Genomic DNA, 19,629 nt, shown 5'->3' on the forward strand with positions numbered 1-19,629 from the left:
AACCTAACCTAACCTAACCTAACCTAACCTAACCTAACCTAACCTAACCTAACCTAACCTAACCTAACCTAACCTAACCTAACCTAACCTAACCTAACCTAACCTAACCTAACCTAACCTAACCTAACCTAACCTAACCTAACCTAACCTAACCTAACCTAACCTAACCTAACCTAACCTAACCTAACCTAACCTAACCTAACCTAACCTAACCTAACCTAACCTAACCTAACCTAACCTAACCTAACCTAACCTAACCTAACCTAACCTAACCTAACCTAACCTAACCTAACCTAACCTAACCTAACCTAACCTAACCTAACCTAACCTAACCTAACCTAACCTAACCTAACCTAACCTAACCTAACCTAACCTAACCTAACCTAACCTAACCTAACCTAACCTAACCTAACCTAACCTAACCTAACCTAACCTAACCTAACCTAACCTAACCTAACCTAACCTAACCTAACCTAACCTAACCTAACCTAACCTAACCTAACCTAACCTAACCTAACCTAACCTAACCTAACCTAACCTAACCTAACCTAACCTAACCTAACCTAACCTAACCTAACCTAACCTAACCTAACCTAACCTAACCTAACCTAACCTAACCTAACCTAACCTAACCTAACCTAACCTAACCTAACCTAACCTAACCTAACCTAACCTAACCTAACCTAACCTAACCTAACCTAACCTAACCTAACCTAACCTAACCTAACCTAACCTAACCTAACCTAACCTAACCTAACCTAACCTAACCTAACCTAACCTAACCTAACCTAACCTAACCTAACCTAACCTAACCTAACCTAACCTAACCTAACCTAACCTAACCTAACCTAACCTAACCTAACCTAACCTAACCTAACCTAACCTAACCTAACCTAACCTAACCTAACCTAACCTAACCTAACCTAACCTAACCTAACCTAACCTAACCTAACCTAACCTAACCTAACCTAACCTAACCTAACCTAACCTAACCTAACCTAACCTAACCTAACCTAACCTAACCTAACCTAACCTAACCTAACCTAACCTAACCTAACCTAACCTAACCTAACCTAACCTAACCTAACCTAACCTAACCTAACCTAACCTAACCTAACCTAACCTAACCTAACCTAACCTAACCTAACCTAACCTAACCTAACCTAACCTAACCTAACCTAACCTAACCTAACCTAACCTAACCTAACCTAACCTAACCTAACCTAACCTAACCTAACCTAACCTAACCTAACCTAACCTAACCTAACCTAACCTAACCTAACCTAACCTAACCTAACCTAACCTAACCTAACCTAACCTAACCTAACCTAACCTAACCTAACCTAACCTAACCTAACCTAACCTAACCTAACCTAACCTAACCTAACCTAACCTAACCTAACCTAACCTAACCTAACCTAACCTAACCTAACCTAACCTAACCTAACCTAACCTAACCTAACCTAACCTAACCTAACCTAACCTAACCTAACCTAACCTAACCTAACCTAACCTAACCTAACCTAACCTAACCTAACCTAACCTAACCTAACCTAACCTAACCTAACCTAACCTAACCTAACCTAACCTAACCTAACCTAACCTAACCTAACCTAACCTAACCTAACCTAACCTAACCTAACCTAACCTAACCTAACCTAACCTAACCTAACCTAACCTAACCTAACCTAACCTAACCTAACCTAACCTAACCTAACCTAACCTAACCTAACCTAACCTAACCTAACCTAACCTAACCTAACCTAACCTAACCTAACCTAACCTAACCTAACCTAACCTAACCTAACCTAACCTAACCTAACCTAACCTAACCTAACCTAACCTAACCTAACCTAACCTAACCTAACCTAACCTAACCTAACCTAACCTAACCTAACCTAACCTAACCTAACCTAACCTAACCTAACCTAACCTAACCTAACCTAACCTAACCTAACCTAACCTAACCTAACCTAACCTAACCTAACCTAACCTAACCTAACCTAACCTAACCTAACCTAACCTAACCTAACCTAACCTAACCTAACCTAACCTAACCTAACCTAACCTAACCTAACCTAACCTAACCTAACCTAACCTAACCTAACCTAACCTAACCTAACCTAACCTAACCTAACCTAACCTAACCTAACCTAACCTAACCTAACCTAACCTAACCTAACCTAACCTAACCTAACCTAACCTAACCTAACCTAACCTAACCTAACCTAACCTAACCTAACCTAACCTAACCTAACCTAACCTAACCTAACCTAACCTAACCTAACCTAACCTAACCTAACCTAACCTAACCTAACCTAACCTAACCTAACCTAACCTAACCTAACCTAACCTAACCTAACCTAACCTAACCTAACCTAACCTAACCTAACCTAACCTAACCTAACCTAACCTAACCTAACCTAACCTAACCTAACCTAACCTAACCTAACCTAACCTAACCTAACCTAACCTAACCTAACCTAACCTAACCTAACCTAACCTAACCTAACCTAACCTAACCTAACCTAACCTAACCTAACCTAACCTAACCTAACCTAACCTAACCTAACCTAACCTAACCTAACCTAACCTAACCTAACCTAACCTAACCTAACCTAACCTAACCTAACCTAACCTAACCTAACCTAACCTAACCTAACCTAACCTAACCTAACCTAACCTAACCTAACCTAACCTAACCTAACCTAACCTAACCTAACCTAACCTAACCTAACCTAACCTAACCTAACCTAACCTAACCTAACCTAACCTAACCTAACCTAACCTAACCTAACCTAACCTAACCTAACCTAACCTAACCTAACCTAACCTAACCTAACCTAACCTAACCTAACCTAACCTAACCTAACCTAACCTAACCTAACCTAACCTAACCTAACCTAACCTAACCTAACCTAACCTAACCTAACCTAACCTAACCTAACCTAACCTAACCTAACCTAACCTAACCTAACCTAACCTAACCTAACCTAACCTAACCTAACCTAACCTAACCTAACCTAACCTAACCTAACCTAACCTAACCTAACCTAACCTAACCTAACCTAACCTAACCTAACCTAACCTAACCTAACCTAACCTAACCTAACCTAACCTAACCTAACCTAACCTAACCTAACCTAACCTAACCTAACCTAACCTAACCTAACCTAACCTAACCTAACCTAACCTAACCTAACCTAACCTAACCTAACCTAACCTAACCTAACCTAACCTAACCTAACCTAACCTAACCTAACCTAACCTAACCTAACCTAACCTAACCTAACCTAACCTAACCTAACCTAACCTAACCTAACCTAACCTAACCTAACCTAACCTAACCTAACCTAACCTAACCTAACCTAACCTAACCTAACCTAACCTAACCTAACCTAACCTAACCTAACCTAACCTAACCTAACCTAACCTAACCTAACCTAACCTAACCTAACCTAACCTAACCTAACCTAACCTAACCTAACCTAACCTAACCTAACCTAACCTAACCTAACCTAACCTAACCTAACCTAACCTAACCTAACCTAACCTAACCTAACCTAACCTAACCTAACCTAACCTAACCTAACCTAACCTAACCTAACCTAACCTAACCTAACCTAACCTAACCTAACCTAACCTAACCTAACCTAACCTAACCTAACCTAACCTAACCTAACCTAACCTAACCTAACCTAACCTAACCTAACCTAACCTAACCTAACCTAACCTAACCTAACCTAACCTAACCTAACCTAACCTAACCTAACCTAACCTAACCTAACCTAACCTAACCTAACCTAACCTAACCTAACCTAACCTAACCTAACCTAACCTAACCTAACCTAACCTAACCTAACCTAACCTAACCTAACCTAACCTAACCTAACCTAACCTAACCTAACCTAACCTAACCTAACCTAACCTAACCTAACCTAACCTAACCTAACCTAACCTAACCTAACCTAACCTAACCTAACCTAACCTAACCTAACCTAACCTAACCTAACCTAACCTAACCTAACCTAACCTAACCTAACCTAACCTAACCTAACCTAACCTAACCTAACCTAACCTAACCTAACCTAACCTAACCTAACCTAACCTAACCTAACCTAACCTAACCTAACCTAACCTAACCTAACCTAACCTAACCTAACCTAACCTAACCTAACCTAACCTAACCTAACCTAACCTAACCTAACCTAACCTAACCTAACCTAACCTAACCTAACCTAACCTAACCTAACCTAACCTAACCTAACCTAACCTAACCTAACCTAACCTAACCTAACCTAACCTAACCTAACCTAACCTAACCTAACCTAACCTAACCTAACCTAACCTAACCTAACCTAACCTAACCTAACCTAACCTAACCTAACCTAACCTAACCTAACCTAACCTAACCTAACCTAACCTAACCTAACCTAACCTAACCTAACCTAACCTAACCTAACCTAACCTAACCTAACCTAACCTAACCTAACCTAACCTAACCTAACCTAACCTAACCTAACCTAACCTAACCTAACCTAACCTAACCTAACCTAACCTAACCTAACCTAACCTAACCTAACCTAACCTAACCTAACCTAACCTAACCTAACCTAACCTAACCTAACCTAACCTAACCTAACCTAACCTAACCTAACCTAACCTAACCTAACCTAACCTAACCTAACCTAACCTAACCTAACCTAACCTAACCTAACCTAACCTAACCTAACCTAACCTAACCTAACCTAACCTAACCTAACCTAACCTAACCTAACCTAACCTAACCTAACCTAACCTAACCTAACCTAACCTAACCTAACCTAACCTAACCTAACCTAACCTAACCTAACCTAACCTAACCTAACCTAACCTAACCTAACCTAACCTAACCTAACCTAACCTAACCTAACCTAACCTAACCTAACCTAACCTAACCTAACCTAACCTAACCTAACCTAACCTAACCTAACCTAACCTAACCTAACCTAACCTAACCTAACCTAACCTAACCTAACCTAACCTAACCTAACCTAACCTAACCTAACCTAACCTAACCTAACCTAACCTAACCTAACCTAACCTAACCTAACCTAACCTAACCTAACCTAACCTAACCTAACCTAACCTAACCTAACCTAACCTAACCTAACCTAACCTAACCTAACCTAACCTAACCTAACCTAACCTAACCTAACCTAACCTAACCTAACCTAACCTAACCTAACCTAACCTAACCTAACCTAACCTAACCTAACCTAACCTAACCTAACCTAACCTAACCTAACCTAACCTAACCTAACCTAACCTAACCTAACCTAACCTAACCTAACCTAACCTAACCTAACCTAACCTAACCTAACCTAACCTAACCTAACCTAACCTAACCTAACCTAACCTAACCTAACCTAACCTAACCTAACCTAACCTAACCTAACCTAACCTAACCTAACCTAACCTAACCTAACCTAACCTAACCTAACCTAACCTAACCTAACCTAACCTAACCTAACCTAACCTAACCTAACCTAACCTAACCTAACCTAACCTAACCTAACCTAACCTAACCTAACCTAACCTAACCTAACCTAACCTAACCTAACCTAACCTAACCTAACCTAACCTAACCTAACCTAACCTAATAGGTTTTCCATTTTCCATCCCATGACTAATGTTGAAGGTCCTATCAAAATCGGACAAGCCGTTTCGATTTGGGAACCAAAACGGACAAAATGTCACAAACTGTCAATTTTGACAGATAGTATTAACAATGTCACTTGGTGCTATATTTTATCCCAAAAAGATAATTTTCACTGAAAATGACCAAAACTGTCAATCTGTCAAATTTGACTGATATGTCAAACAACTCTATACTATGTCACTTAGTACCAAACTTTAATAAAACATGTTAATTTTCAGTAAAAATGACAAAAACTGTCAAACTGTCAATTTTGACATTTTTGACAGATGTGTCAAACTACATTTTCCATCCCATGACTACTGTTGAAGTTCCTATCCAAATCGGACCAGCCGTTTCGATTTTGGACCCAAAACTGTCAAAATTTCACAAAATGTCAATTTTGACAGATTTGACAGATAGTATAAATCTACACTTTACAATGTCACTTGGTGCTAAATTATATCCCAAAATGAGAATTTTCACTGAAAATGGCAAAAACTGTCAAACTGTCAAATTTGACAGATATGTCAAACAACACTAAGTACATTAAACTATGTCACTTAGTACCAAACAATAACAAAACATGTTAATTTTCAGTAAAAATGACAAAAACTCTCAAACTGTCAATTTTGACAGTTTTGACAGATGCGTCAAACTACATTTTCCATCCCATGACCAATGTTGAAAGTCCTATCAAAATCGGACCAGCCGTTTAGAAGATACAGAATTTTTCCTCAAACTGAATTTCGGTCAAGTTCGAGTCGGAATTAGCTTTTTCCATACAAAATCGGTCGAGGCGCCTGATGAAGGTAATAGCAATGTTTCTCTATATTTTTACCTCTAAAAAATTAATATCTCAAAAACGGTAAGAGATAAAAAAAAATGGACTTGAAATTCGAGCTATCGGCACCACGTAGTAGGTGCACGAGGTACGGCATGCCTACCTTATATATTTTTTTCAAAATTTTTGGACGCTAAAAAAAAATTAAAAAAAATGCAAAAATAATCTAACCCGGGTCTAAAATCTTTATTTATTATCCGATTTTAATGTAAAAAACGTCATTCGATGCGCAATTATAGAAATTTTGGGGTAGGGTAGAAACCAAACACCTAATTATTATAAGTTTTTAATAAAAAATTAAAAACCGCAAATTTTCAAAAAAAATGTATGGGAGGTACCAGACGCAGGGCGATTCAATACCAAAAGCGAAAGACCATAGATAGATCAGGTAAAAAAAAGCCCCTATGCCAAATTTGAACGAAATCGACCGAGAATAGACCCTATAACCTAACCTAACCTAACCTAACCTAACCTAACCTAACCTAACCTAACCTAACCTAACCTAACCTAACCTAACCTAACCTAACCTAACCTAACCTAACCTAACCTAACCTAACCTAACCTAACCTAACCTAACCTAACCTAACCTAACCTAACCTAACCTAACCTAACCTAACCTAACCTAACCTAACCTAACCTAACCTAACCTAACCTAACCTAACCTAACCTAACCTAACCTAACCTAACCTAACCTAACCTAACCTAACCTAACCTAACCTAACCTAACCTAACCTAACCTAACCTAACCTAACCTAACCTAACCTAACCTAACCTAACCTAACCTAACCTAACCTAACCTAACCTAACCTAACCTAACCTAACCTAATAGGTTTTCCATTTTCCATCCCATGACTAATGTTGAAGGTCCTATCAAAATCGGACAAGCCGTTTCGATTTGGGAACCAAAACGGACAAAATGTCACAAACTGTCAATTTTGACAGATAGTATTAACAATGTCACTTGGTGCTATATTTTATCCCAAAAAGATAATTTTCACTGAAAATGACCAAAACTGTCAATCTGTCAAATTTGACTGATATGTCAAACAACTCTATACTATGTCACTTAGTACCAAACTTTAATAAAACATGTTAATTTTCAGTAAAAATGACAAAAACTGTCAAACTGTCAATTTTGACATTTTTGACAGATGTGTCAAACTACATTTTCCATCCCATGACTACTGTTGAAGTTCCTATCCAAATCGGACCAGCCGTTTCGATTTTGGACCCAAAACTGTCAAAATTTCACAAAATGTCAATTTTGACAGATTTGACAGATAGTATAAATCTACACTTTACAATGTCACTTGGTGCTAAATTATATCCCAAAATGAGAATTTTCACTGAAAATGGCAAAAACTGTCAAACTGTCAAATTTGACAGATATGTCAAACAACACTAAGTACATTAAACTATGTCACTTAGTACCAAACAATAACAAAACATGTTAATTTTCAGTAAAAATGACAAAAACTCTCAAACTGTCAATTTTGACAGTTTTGACAGATGCGTCAAACTACATTTTCCATCCCATGACCAATGTTGAAAGTCCTATCAAAATCGGACCAGCCGTTTAGAAGATACAGAATTTTTCCTCAAACTGAATTTCGGTCAAGTTCGAGTCGGAATTAGCTTTTTCCATACAAAATCGGTCGAGGCGCCTGATGAAGGTAATAGCAATGTTTCTCTATATTTTTACCTCTAAAAAATTAATATCTCAAAAACGGTAAGAGATAAAAAAAAATGGACTTGAAATTCGAGCTATCGGCACCACGTAGTAGGTGCACGAGGTACGGCATGCCTACCTTATATATTTTTTTCAAAATTTTTGGACGCTAAAAAAAAATTAAAAAAAATGCAAAAATAATCTAACCCGGGTCTAAAATCTTTATTTATTATCCGATTTTAATGTAAAAAACGTCATTCGATGCGCAATTATAGAAATTTTGGGGTAGGGTAGAAACCAAACACCTAATTATTATAAGTTTTTAATAAAAAATTAAAAACCGCAAATTTTCAAAAAAAATGTATGGGAGGTACCAGACGCAGGGCGATTCAATACCAAAAGCGAAAGACCATAGATAGATCAGGTAAAAAAAAGCCCCTATGCCAAATTTGAACGAAATCGACCGAGAATAGACCCTATAACCTAACCTAACCTAACCTAACCTAACCTAACCTAACCTAACCTAACCTAACCTAACCTAACCTAACCTAACCTAACCTAACCTAACCTAACCTAACCTAACCTAACCTAACCTAACCTAACCTAACCTAACCTAACCTAACCTAACCTAACCTAACCTAACCTAACCTAACCTAACCTAACCTAACCTAACCTAACCTAACCTAACCTAACCTAACCTAACCTAACCTAACCTAACCTAACCTAACCTAACCTAACCTAACCTAACCTAACCTAACCTAACCTAACCTAACCTAACCTAACCTAACCTAACCTAACCTAACCTAACCTAACCTAACCTAACCTAACCTAACCTAACCTAACCTAACCTAACCTAACCTAACCTAACCTAACCTAACCTAACCTAACCTAACCTAACCTAACCTAACCTAACCTAACCTAACCTAACCTAACCTAACCTAACCTAACCTAACCTAACCTAACCTAACCTAACCTAACCTAACCTAACCTAACCTAACCTAACCTAACCTAACCTAACCTAACCTAACCTAACCTAACCTAACCTAACCTAACCTAACCTAACCTAACCTAACCTAACCTAACCTAACCTAACCTAACCTAACCTAACCTAACCTAACCTAACCTAACCTAACCTAACCTAACCTAACCTAACCTAACCTAACCTAACCTAACCTAACCTAACCTAACCTAACCTAACCTAACCTAACCTAACCTAACCTAACCTAACCTAACCTAACCTAACCTAACCTAACCTAACCTAACCTAACCTAACCTAACCTAACCTAACCTAACCTAACCTAACCTAACCTAACCTAACCTAACCTAACCTAACCTAACCTAACCTAACCTAACCTAACCTAACCTAACCTAACCTAACCTAACCTAACCTAACCTAACCTAACCTAACCTAACCTAACCTAACCTAACCTAACCTAACCTAACCTAACCTAACCTAACCTAACCTAACCTAACCTAACCTAACCTAACCTAACCTAACCTAACCTAACCTAACCTAACCTAACCTAACCTAACCTAACCTAACCTAACCTAACCTAACCTAACCTAACCTAACCTAACCTAACCTAACCTAACCTAACCTAACCTAACCTAACCTAACCTAACCTAACCTAACCTAACCTAACCTAACCTAACCTAACCTAACCTAACCTAACCTAACCTAACCTAACCTAACCTAACCTAACCTAACCTAACCTAACCTAACCTAACCTAACCTAACCTAACCTAACCTAACCTAACCTAACCTAACCTAACCTAACCTAACCTAACCTAACCTAACCTAACCTAACCTAACCTAACCTAACCTAACCTAACCTAACCTAACCTAACCTAACCTAACCTAACCTAACCTAACCTAACCTAACCTAACCTAACCTAACCTAACCTAACCTAACCTAACCTAACCTAACCTAACCTAACCTAACCTAACCTAACCTAACCTAACCTAACCTAACCTAACCTAACCTAACCTAACCTAACCTAACCTAACCTAACCTAACCTAACCTAACCTAACCTAACCTAACCTAACCTAACCTAACCTAACCTAACCTAACCTAACCTAACCTAACCTAACCTAACCTAACCTAACCTAACCTAACCTAACCTAACCTAACCTAACCTAACCTAACCTAACCTAACCTAACCTAACCTAACCTAACCTAACCTAACCTAACCTAACCTAACCTAACCTAACCTAACCTAACCTAACCTAACCTAACCTAACCTAACCTAACCTAACCTAACCTAACCTAACCTAACCTAACCTAACCTAACCTAACCTAACCTAACCTAACCTAACCTAACCTAACCTAACCTAACCTAACCTAACCTAACCTAACCTAACCTAACCTAACCTAACCTAACCTAACCTAACCTAACCTAACCTAACCTAACCTAACCTAACCTAACCTAACCTAACCTAACCTAACCTAACCTAACCTAACCTAACCTAACCTAACCTAACCTAACCTAACCTAACCTAACCTAACCTAACCTAACCTAACCTAACCTAACCTAACCTAACCTAACCTAACCTAACCTAACCTAACCTAACCTAACCTAACCTAACCTAACCTAACCTAACCTAACCTAACCTAACCTAACCTAACCTAACCTAACCTAACCTAACCTAACCTAACCTAACCTAACCTAACCTAACCTAACCTAACCTAACCTAACCTAACCTAACCTAACCTAACCTAACCTAACCTAACCTAACCTAACCTAACCTAACCTAACCTAACCTAACCTAACCTAACCTAACCTAACCTAACCTAACCTAACCTAACCTAACCTAACCTAACCTAACCTAACCTAACCTAACCTAACCTAACCTAACCTAACCTAACCTAACCTAACCTAACCTAACCTAACCTAACCTAACCTAACCTAACCTAACCTAACCTAACCTAACCTAACCTAACCTAACCTAACCTAACCTAACCTAACCTAACCTAACCTAACCTAACCTAACCTAACCTAACCTAACCTAACCTAACCTAACCTAACCTAACCTAACCTAACCTAACCTAACCTAACCTAACCTAACCTAACCTAACCTAACCTAACCTAACCTAACCTAACCTAACCTAACCTAACCTAACCTAACCTAACCTAACCTAACCTAACCTAACCTAACCTAACCTAACCTAACCTAACCTAACCTAACCTAACCTAACCTAACCTAACCTAACCTAACCTAACCTAACCTAACCTAACCTAACCTAACCTAACCTAACCTAACCTAACCTAACCTAACCTAACCTAACCTAACCTAACCTAACCTAACCTAACCTAACCTAACCTAACCTAACCTAACCTAACCTAACCTAACCTAACCTAACCTAACCTAACCTAACCTAACCTAACCTAACCTAACCTAACCTAACCTAACCTAACCTAACCTAACCTAACCTAACCTAACCTAACCTAACCTAACCTAACCTAACCTAACCTAACCTAACCTAACCTAACCTAACCTAACCTAACCTAACCTAACCTAACCTAACCTAACCTAACCTAACCTAACCTAACCTAACCTAACCTAACCTAACCTAACCTAACCTAACCTAACCTAACCTAACCTAACCTAACCTAACCTAACCTAACCTAACCTAACCTAACCTAACCTAACCTAACCTAACCTAACCTAACCTAACCTAACCTAACCTAACCTAACCTAACCTAACCTAACCTAACCTAACCTAACCTAACCTAACCTAACCTAACCTAACCTAACCTAACCTAACCTAACCTAACCTAACCTAACCTAACCTAACCTAACCTAACCTAACCAACCAGTCACGTGCCACCCTGCGTCGTAGCAACATCTTTTCCGCCGAGCTCCGCAGTTAAAAATTCGTGGACGTGGCAATTCTTACCCGATCGGGACAAAATAAACGTCAGTGTGTGCGGAATAGTGCGGCCGATCTATTGGATTACAGTGAGTGTACGGCAGTGCTCAGTGAAAACCGCAAAGTGCAATAAACCACGTTTTTAGAGGTTAAACACCTTCAAACAGCCGTCTACAGCCTCACAGGACATCGGTATCGCTACTTGCGATACATCGCCGGAAGCGTCTCAACGAGCCCCACAATTTGACACCCCGCACGCCTCCGGGCGACGCACCGTTGGAGCACAAAAGCCAAAAAAACAAAAAGCACGTGGCGGCGTGGTCGAAGATCCAGCGTCGTGCGGCTAATTTGGAGGACGCCATCAGAAGGAGTACACTTTGCCGACAAATACGGTATTTAGATCTTAATTTTTGGACACTTAGTTTCTGAGATATAGACTTTTCAAAATCCAAAATTCAAAGTAAAAAAACAAAAAACTTTCAGTCAGACCATATACTTTTCTTGGTGAAATCTGTTGCGCGCTAGTATAAAGAAGAGGACCACAGCATCTGGACAAATTTCCGACAGTTTTCCACCCGGAAAAACGAACTTTTTCAAAATTTTCTAAAATTGTAAATTTCAAAATAAATTTCTATAGAACTGTATTATTATATTATTGTGTATTGTAGGCATTGGTGTGCCCTTAATTTTGACGTTTTTTGTGTATTTTTATGTCAAGCGGTTCCAAAGTTATAGAATTTTAACCTATTTTTGGTCATATATTCAAAATTAATAATAAATAACTAAATTTCACTTTAAAATCAGCTTTAGAACAGTCATATTACCCAGGGATACCGAAAACGCGAACCTTGTCCCACTTAAATTGAGCAGAAACCGAAAAACCGCCATTTTGTTTTTTACGGTATCAAAATTAAATTGTAAATTACTCGGTAACCGCTTGACATAGAAAAGTCGGATTTTCGCCTTAGACAGTGTATTTTGAGCAGGAACCGAACTTTACCGGTTTCAGGCGAAAATCTCGACAAGTAACTTTAAGGCTTGAGACCACTCTCAAACGATAGAGGAGGAAAAGCCAATTGCAGGAAAGGAAACCCGAAGTTTCTCCGGCAACCCACTCCCGAGATATCGACCCTCAAACATTGAGTTTGACAGTTCGGCGGCCATCTTGCCTTTTTTCAAACTATAATATCTCGACGACTGAGTGGCCTGGAGACTCGCGGTTTTTTCCCTGCAGGAAGGCATAGGATTGACTAGCACATCCGGCACTTTTCGGGAATTTTCAGGAAAATTTACAACTGAAAATTCCTGAAAATTTTCGAGAGTTGAAAGTGGTCCCAATCGATTGCGTAGGTTAAGTTTAGGTAAGCCGTCGAAAACCCGGGCTTTCTGCGACGCCGGGAACCGGAGATATCAGCGACCAAAGTTCAACTTTGACAGCTCCCGCCGCCATTTTGGAAAATTTCAAACAGCGATATCTCCCGAACGAAGGGTCGCAGAGGATCGTGGTTTTCAGTGCGGATATTAGTGGGGTCGACAGCAGGTGAGGGAGAGGTTTTCAGGACCCTCCAGCTATTTTCAGGAAACTGAAAACTGAAAATTTTTCCCTCCCTGAAAGTGATTCCACTGGATAGAGCTCCTCGAGCCGAGAAAAACGAGCCCAGGCACGGATCTCTAGGACCGGCGGAAGCGGAGATACAAACAGATACCGAATCTGGAAACCGGTTTTAGTACCGAAACCAGAAACTTTGTACTGCTGTAGCTCCGAAACCAGTGGTAATAGTAGAGCCGTGTTTGGTATCGTTAAAAAGGGCTGAAGGAGGGCTATCTCGTGAGGCCCACAAATCGACTCTACATAGAGTCGAAATTTCTTCTGAGTTGGAAATTACAAATAAGTATACAGAAGGAGACAGAGACCCCCTCTAACCCAATTTGGGGAGATAAGAGTACGATAGAGTCTGCGACTCTACATAAAAGAAATTTTTTTTGTAAAGTTATAGTATATAAGCTTTTTCTTCACCTCTTCTTTACCCCTTTCTAGTGTAAGCAATTGATAACCGTACTGGTACGGGATAAAATAACTGCTAGGACTATTATTATATTGTGTGTCTTTCCCTCCCTCCCTTCTTAAAGGACTTCGTGTCTTCTTCATCACGACAAGATGATGTCCGGCTTCAGAACACCCGCCAAGAACCCAGCCCCCAAAGCCTCCCCCCCAAAGCCGGAGAAATCCGGACCTTTACCATCAGTGAGGCGGAGCATTGGGGACTGGGAGCTTGGTAAGACGTTTCGGCTATCGCCAGAAAACACAAACCAGACGACCTCGATGACTTTGACGGACCCGAAGGCTCCGGGAGCCACGGGGGCCACAACAGCCTCGACAGCCCCGACAGTCTCGACAGCTCCGACGGTCCTGACGGCACCGACCGTCTTGACAGCCCCAACAGTCCCAATAGTCTCGACAGCGACACAAAAACCCCGGACAAAAGCTCAGGACGCGAAATCATCTAAGCCGCTGTTGTCACCAGCTAGAGACGACAAAAAGAAAAATTACACAAGTCGTGTTGAGGAAGCAAAAGCCAACAACAACAGGGCAAAGATGCGCCTCGCCGAATCGGGCAACATAAAAACCATCATAAAGGTAGAGGTGACACAGGCTATTGAGCGATTATATACCTTGGTGAAGGAAGCGGAAGCAGAGTTGGAAAGGGAGAGAGGAAAAGGAGAAAAGTCCGAAAAGAGCAGCGCGCTCCCCAGCGTGTCGGAGACAAGCCCAAGAGCTGATAGAGAGGAGCAAATGGTGGACAGGATGGAAAACCTGCTGAAGGAAAATGAAAGAAAGCAAGGTGAGTACGTAGAAAAATTGGAGGAACAGACTAAAATTATCCGAGACAACGCTCTAAAGATAGACGAGCTAAAGGCCGAGCTGAGGGCTGGCTTTGAGTCCCAAAAAACAGTGATAGAGGGGATGACCATAGCGGCAACAACATATGCCAGTGTGGCAGCGGGGAAACCTACGGAAGCTCCAAATGCCAGACCAACGGCAAGGAGCACCCTGCACTCCGTCGTGGTCACCTCCAAAAACGAAACCGAAACAGGTGAGGAAGTCCTGAACAAAATAAGGAAAGCAACTGATGCCAAGGAGGGATGGATTAGGGTGGAAAGGGTAAGGAAGGCAAAGGATAGAAAGGTACTCATGGGATTCGGAACTAAAGGGGAGAGGGATAAATTCCGAGAGAGGATGGAGAGCCAGGGAGTCGACCTCACCGTAGAGGAAGTGAAGAACAAGGACCCGCTTTTGGTCCTTAGGAGCGTCCTCTCGGTCAATACGGATGAGGACGTTCTAAAAGCTCTTAGGAACCAGAATCGGGATGTTTTCCATGACCTCGGCGAAGAGGAAGACCGAGTGGCAATCAAATACCGGAAAAGGGCCAGAAACCCTCACACGGGACATATAGTGATCAGCGTCTCACCCATCATCTATCAGAGAGCATTAAAAAGGGGAAATGTCCACATAGATCTCCAAAGAATTAAAGTGGAGGACCAGTCCCCGCTGGTGCAGTGCACTCGCTGCTTGGGATTTGGTCACGGCAAACGCTTTTGCACAGAACTAGCCGATCTATGTGGCCATTGTGGAGGACCCCACCTAAAAACTGAGTGTGAAGAGTGGTACGCTAAAGTACCGCCCCGATGCCACAACTGCACAAAGGCGAACTTGGGAAACGCAGAGCACAACGCATTCGACCTTGTATGCCCTCTACGACAGAAATGGGACAACATAGTTCGGTCAACGGTGGCCTACCATTGCTGAGGGCTCCATAAAGGCACAAACGCCCTACCGGGTAGCGCAGGCAAACCTCCAGAGGAAGAAACTAGCCACGAATGAGTTACTTGTAGAAGCGGAAAGGCGAAAAATCGCCCTTGCGCTTTTGCAGGAACCCTATGTGGGGGCTGGCAAAGAAATGAGGAACCACAGAGGAGTGAGAATCTACCAGAGCGACGGTGCTGAAGAGGGTGTTGTAAAGGCGGCAATAGCCGTATTCGATGATGATCTTAATGTTGAACAACACCCAAAACTCACCACAAATAACATCGTGGTGGTGGGGATTAGCACCGTTGCTTGGAGGATTACACTCGTGTCCATTTATTTCGAGCCAGATCAGCCCATTGAACCCTACCTGGAACACCTATCCAAAATAAGAAAAGAAATAGACTCGAATATGTGGATCATAGGAGGTGACGCCAACGCCAAAAGTGTATGGTGGGGTAGCCCACAGACGGATTATAGGGGTGAAGACCTGATGGGAACCCTCAACGAGCTCAACCTTAACGTGCTCAATACTGGAAACATCCCGACCTTCGATACCGTGAGGGGAGACAGGCGCTTCAGCAGCTTCGTTGACATAACAGCTTGCTCAACAGAGATGCTGGACCTGGTTGACGACTGGAAGATCGACGAGGGTCTCACGAGTTCGGACCACAATGGGATTCTCTTTAAAATTCAGCTCAAAAAATCAGCAGGTATCAAAATACAAAGAACCACAAGGTTATACAACACCAAAAAAGCAAATTGGGCCGATTTTCATGAGAAATATGGGCAATTATTGCAAGAAAACCAATTAATTAAATCATATATAGAAACAATAGATACAAAAGAAAAAATTGAAGAAACAGTAAATAAATTAACACAAATAATAATAGAAACATGTAAAACAACCATACCACAAAAGAAAAATAAAGAGAACCCCAAACTACCATGGTGGTCGCCAGAACTCGAAGAGATGAAACGATCAGTCACCACCAGGAAGCGCAGAATCCGCTGTGCAGCCCCAGTAAGACGAGATAGGGTCGTGAAAGAGTACCTTGAAGCAAAGGAACACTATGAAAGTCAAGCAGCAAAAGCTCAAGTTGAGAGTTGGAAAGACTTTTGCAAGAAGCAGGATAAGGAAGGGCTCTGGGAAGGTATATATAGGGTTATAGGCAGAGTCACAAAGAGAGTGGAGGACGTACCTCTGGAGAAGAATGGCGAAACCCTGAGTGCAAAAGAGTCGGTGAAGTTGCTGGCGGAGACCTTTTATCCAGAGGACTCTGCTAGTAGCGATGACGACCACCACAGACAAATCCGCATGAAGGCAGCCGCAGTGAATGATGGCGAGCAAAATGGAACTTGCGAGCTACCCTTCACGATGACTGAACTAATGTGGTCGTGCGAGTCGTTTAACCCAAAAAAGGCACCAGGCGCTGAGGGTTTCACGGCTGATATATGTTCCCACACCATTCGAGGAAACCCAGAGATGGTCCTTACTCTACTAAATAAATGTCTCGAGTATCACTATTTCCCTAAGAGCTGGAAAGAGGCAACGGTGGTTGTCCTCAGGAAACCGGGAAAGGACAACTATACTAGCCCCAAATCGTATAGACCGATAGGATTGCTGCCAATCTTCGGAAAGATCTTAGAGAAGATGCTGGTTGCCAGGCTAAAGTCCCACCTAATACCGAGGACCAGTACCTGTCAATATGGATTCATGCCGCAGCGCAGTACGGAGGACTCCCTATATACCCTTATGCAGAGAATCAAGAAAAAACTAGGCGAAAAGAAGATCGTCACACTGATCTCGCTGGATATAGAGGGGGCCTTCGATAGCGCATGGTGGCCCGCCATCAGGGTCCGACTGGCCGAGGAAAACTGCCCCGTAGGTCTGAGACAAATGATGGACAGTTACCTAAAGGACAGAAGCGTCACGGTGCGGTATGCGGGTGAACAGCATGGTGTGGCAACTAGTAAAGGCTGCGTGCAAGGGTCGATAGCAGGACCCATCCTCTGGAATCTGCTGCTGGACCCACTGCTCAAAAGCCTCCAAAGCAGGGGCGACTACTGCCAGGCGTTCGCGGACGATGTAGCACTTGTAGTCGATGGAGACACCGCAATGGAAATCGAGGCCAAGGCCAACTCAGCTCTCGAACATGCTCGTGAATGGGGAGTCAGAAACAAATTGAAATTCGCGCCGCACAAGACCAATGCAATGCTCATTACACGGAAATTGAAGTACGACACCCCACGCCTGTGCATGGGCGGGACAAACATAGAGATGGTCAAGGAAATAAAAATGCTAGGTGTTACCATCGATGACAAGCTCACTTTCAACGCACATGTCTCGAACGTCTGCAAAAAGGCAGTGGGAATCCACAAGCAGCTCTCCAGAGCGGCAAAGGCAAGCTGGGGACTTCACCCCGAGGTTATTAGGACCATATACGTAGCGATTGTGGAACCAATAATCCTGTACGCCGCAAGCGTATGGGCCCCGGCCGCAACAAAAATAAGCGTCCAGAAGCAGCTGGCAGCGGTGCAACGAGGGATAGCGCAAAAGCTGTGCAAAGCGTACCGCACTGTCTCCCTTAACTCTGCGCTCATCCTGGCAGGGGTGCTCCCTCTTGACCTCCGAGTCCGCGAGGCGGCCTCGTTATACGAGGCCAAAAGAGGCGTACCCCAGCCAGGGTTGGGTGACTGGGAGGTGGAGAGGATGGCGCCAGCAGAAGAAATGCCTCATCCCGCGGAACGCGAAGAACTGAAACTGACATGCCTGACAGACCAAAACGACGTTAACAATTACAGTAATTACGAAGTGCGAATTTACACTGACGGTAGTAAGATCGGGGGCGGAGTCGGAGCCTCACTGTCTATATGGCGGGGTGAAACCGAGATAAAAGCCCGACAACTGACTTTACCTAAGTTCTGCACTGTCTACCAGGCGGAACTTCTGGCTATTTGCGTGGCCACAAGAGAAGTTAAGAACAACAAAGCAAACACGTTTGGAGTCTACAGCGACTCCATGGCAGCCCTCCAAACCATCCAGAACTATAGTTGCCTCCACCCCTTAGCAGTCGAAGCGAGAGATAATATAAGAGCAATATCCCACCAAGGCAAAACTATCGCTTTGCATTGGATAAAAGCACATGCGGGGTTGGAAGGTAATGAAAGGGCGGATGAACTCGCCAAGAGAGCAGCTGCAGACTCCAAACGTAAGCGTGATTATGACCAGTGCCCGGTTTCATTCGTCAAGCGAAACATTCGTATGGCGACGCTTGACGAATGGAATCGGAGATACACGACAGGCGAGACAGCCTCAACAACAAAGTTGTTCTTCCCGGATGCGGTGGCGGCGTACAGGACGGTGCGCAAAATCGAATTCACGAATCCAATGACACAGCTAATGACAGGGCATGGTGGATTCTCCGAGTACTTACACAGATTTAAGTGCAAGGAGAACCCATCATGCATATGTGAACCCGGCAAACCGGAGAGCATTCCGCATTTAATAGCGGAGTGCCCTCAGTTTAGCACACAAAGGCACGATATAGAAAATAAGATTGAGGAAGGGATTGAGATAGAAAATATCAGTAAAATAATGCAAAACAAGAATATTAGAGATACGTTCTTAGAATATTGTGGAAAAATTGTAAGAATAGTAATAAATAGAAATAAGTAGATATAGGATAAACAGTGTATATTATAATAATAAACATGATGTTTATCTGGAGTAAACAAGTATAGCTCTAATGTAAAAGACA

This window comes from Cydia strobilella, chromosome 19, assembly GCF_947568885.1.
Source record: "Cydia strobilella chromosome 19, ilCydStro3.1, whole genome shotgun sequence".
Classification (NCBI taxonomy): Eukaryota; Metazoa; Arthropoda; class Insecta; order Lepidoptera; family Tortricidae; genus Cydia; species Cydia strobilella.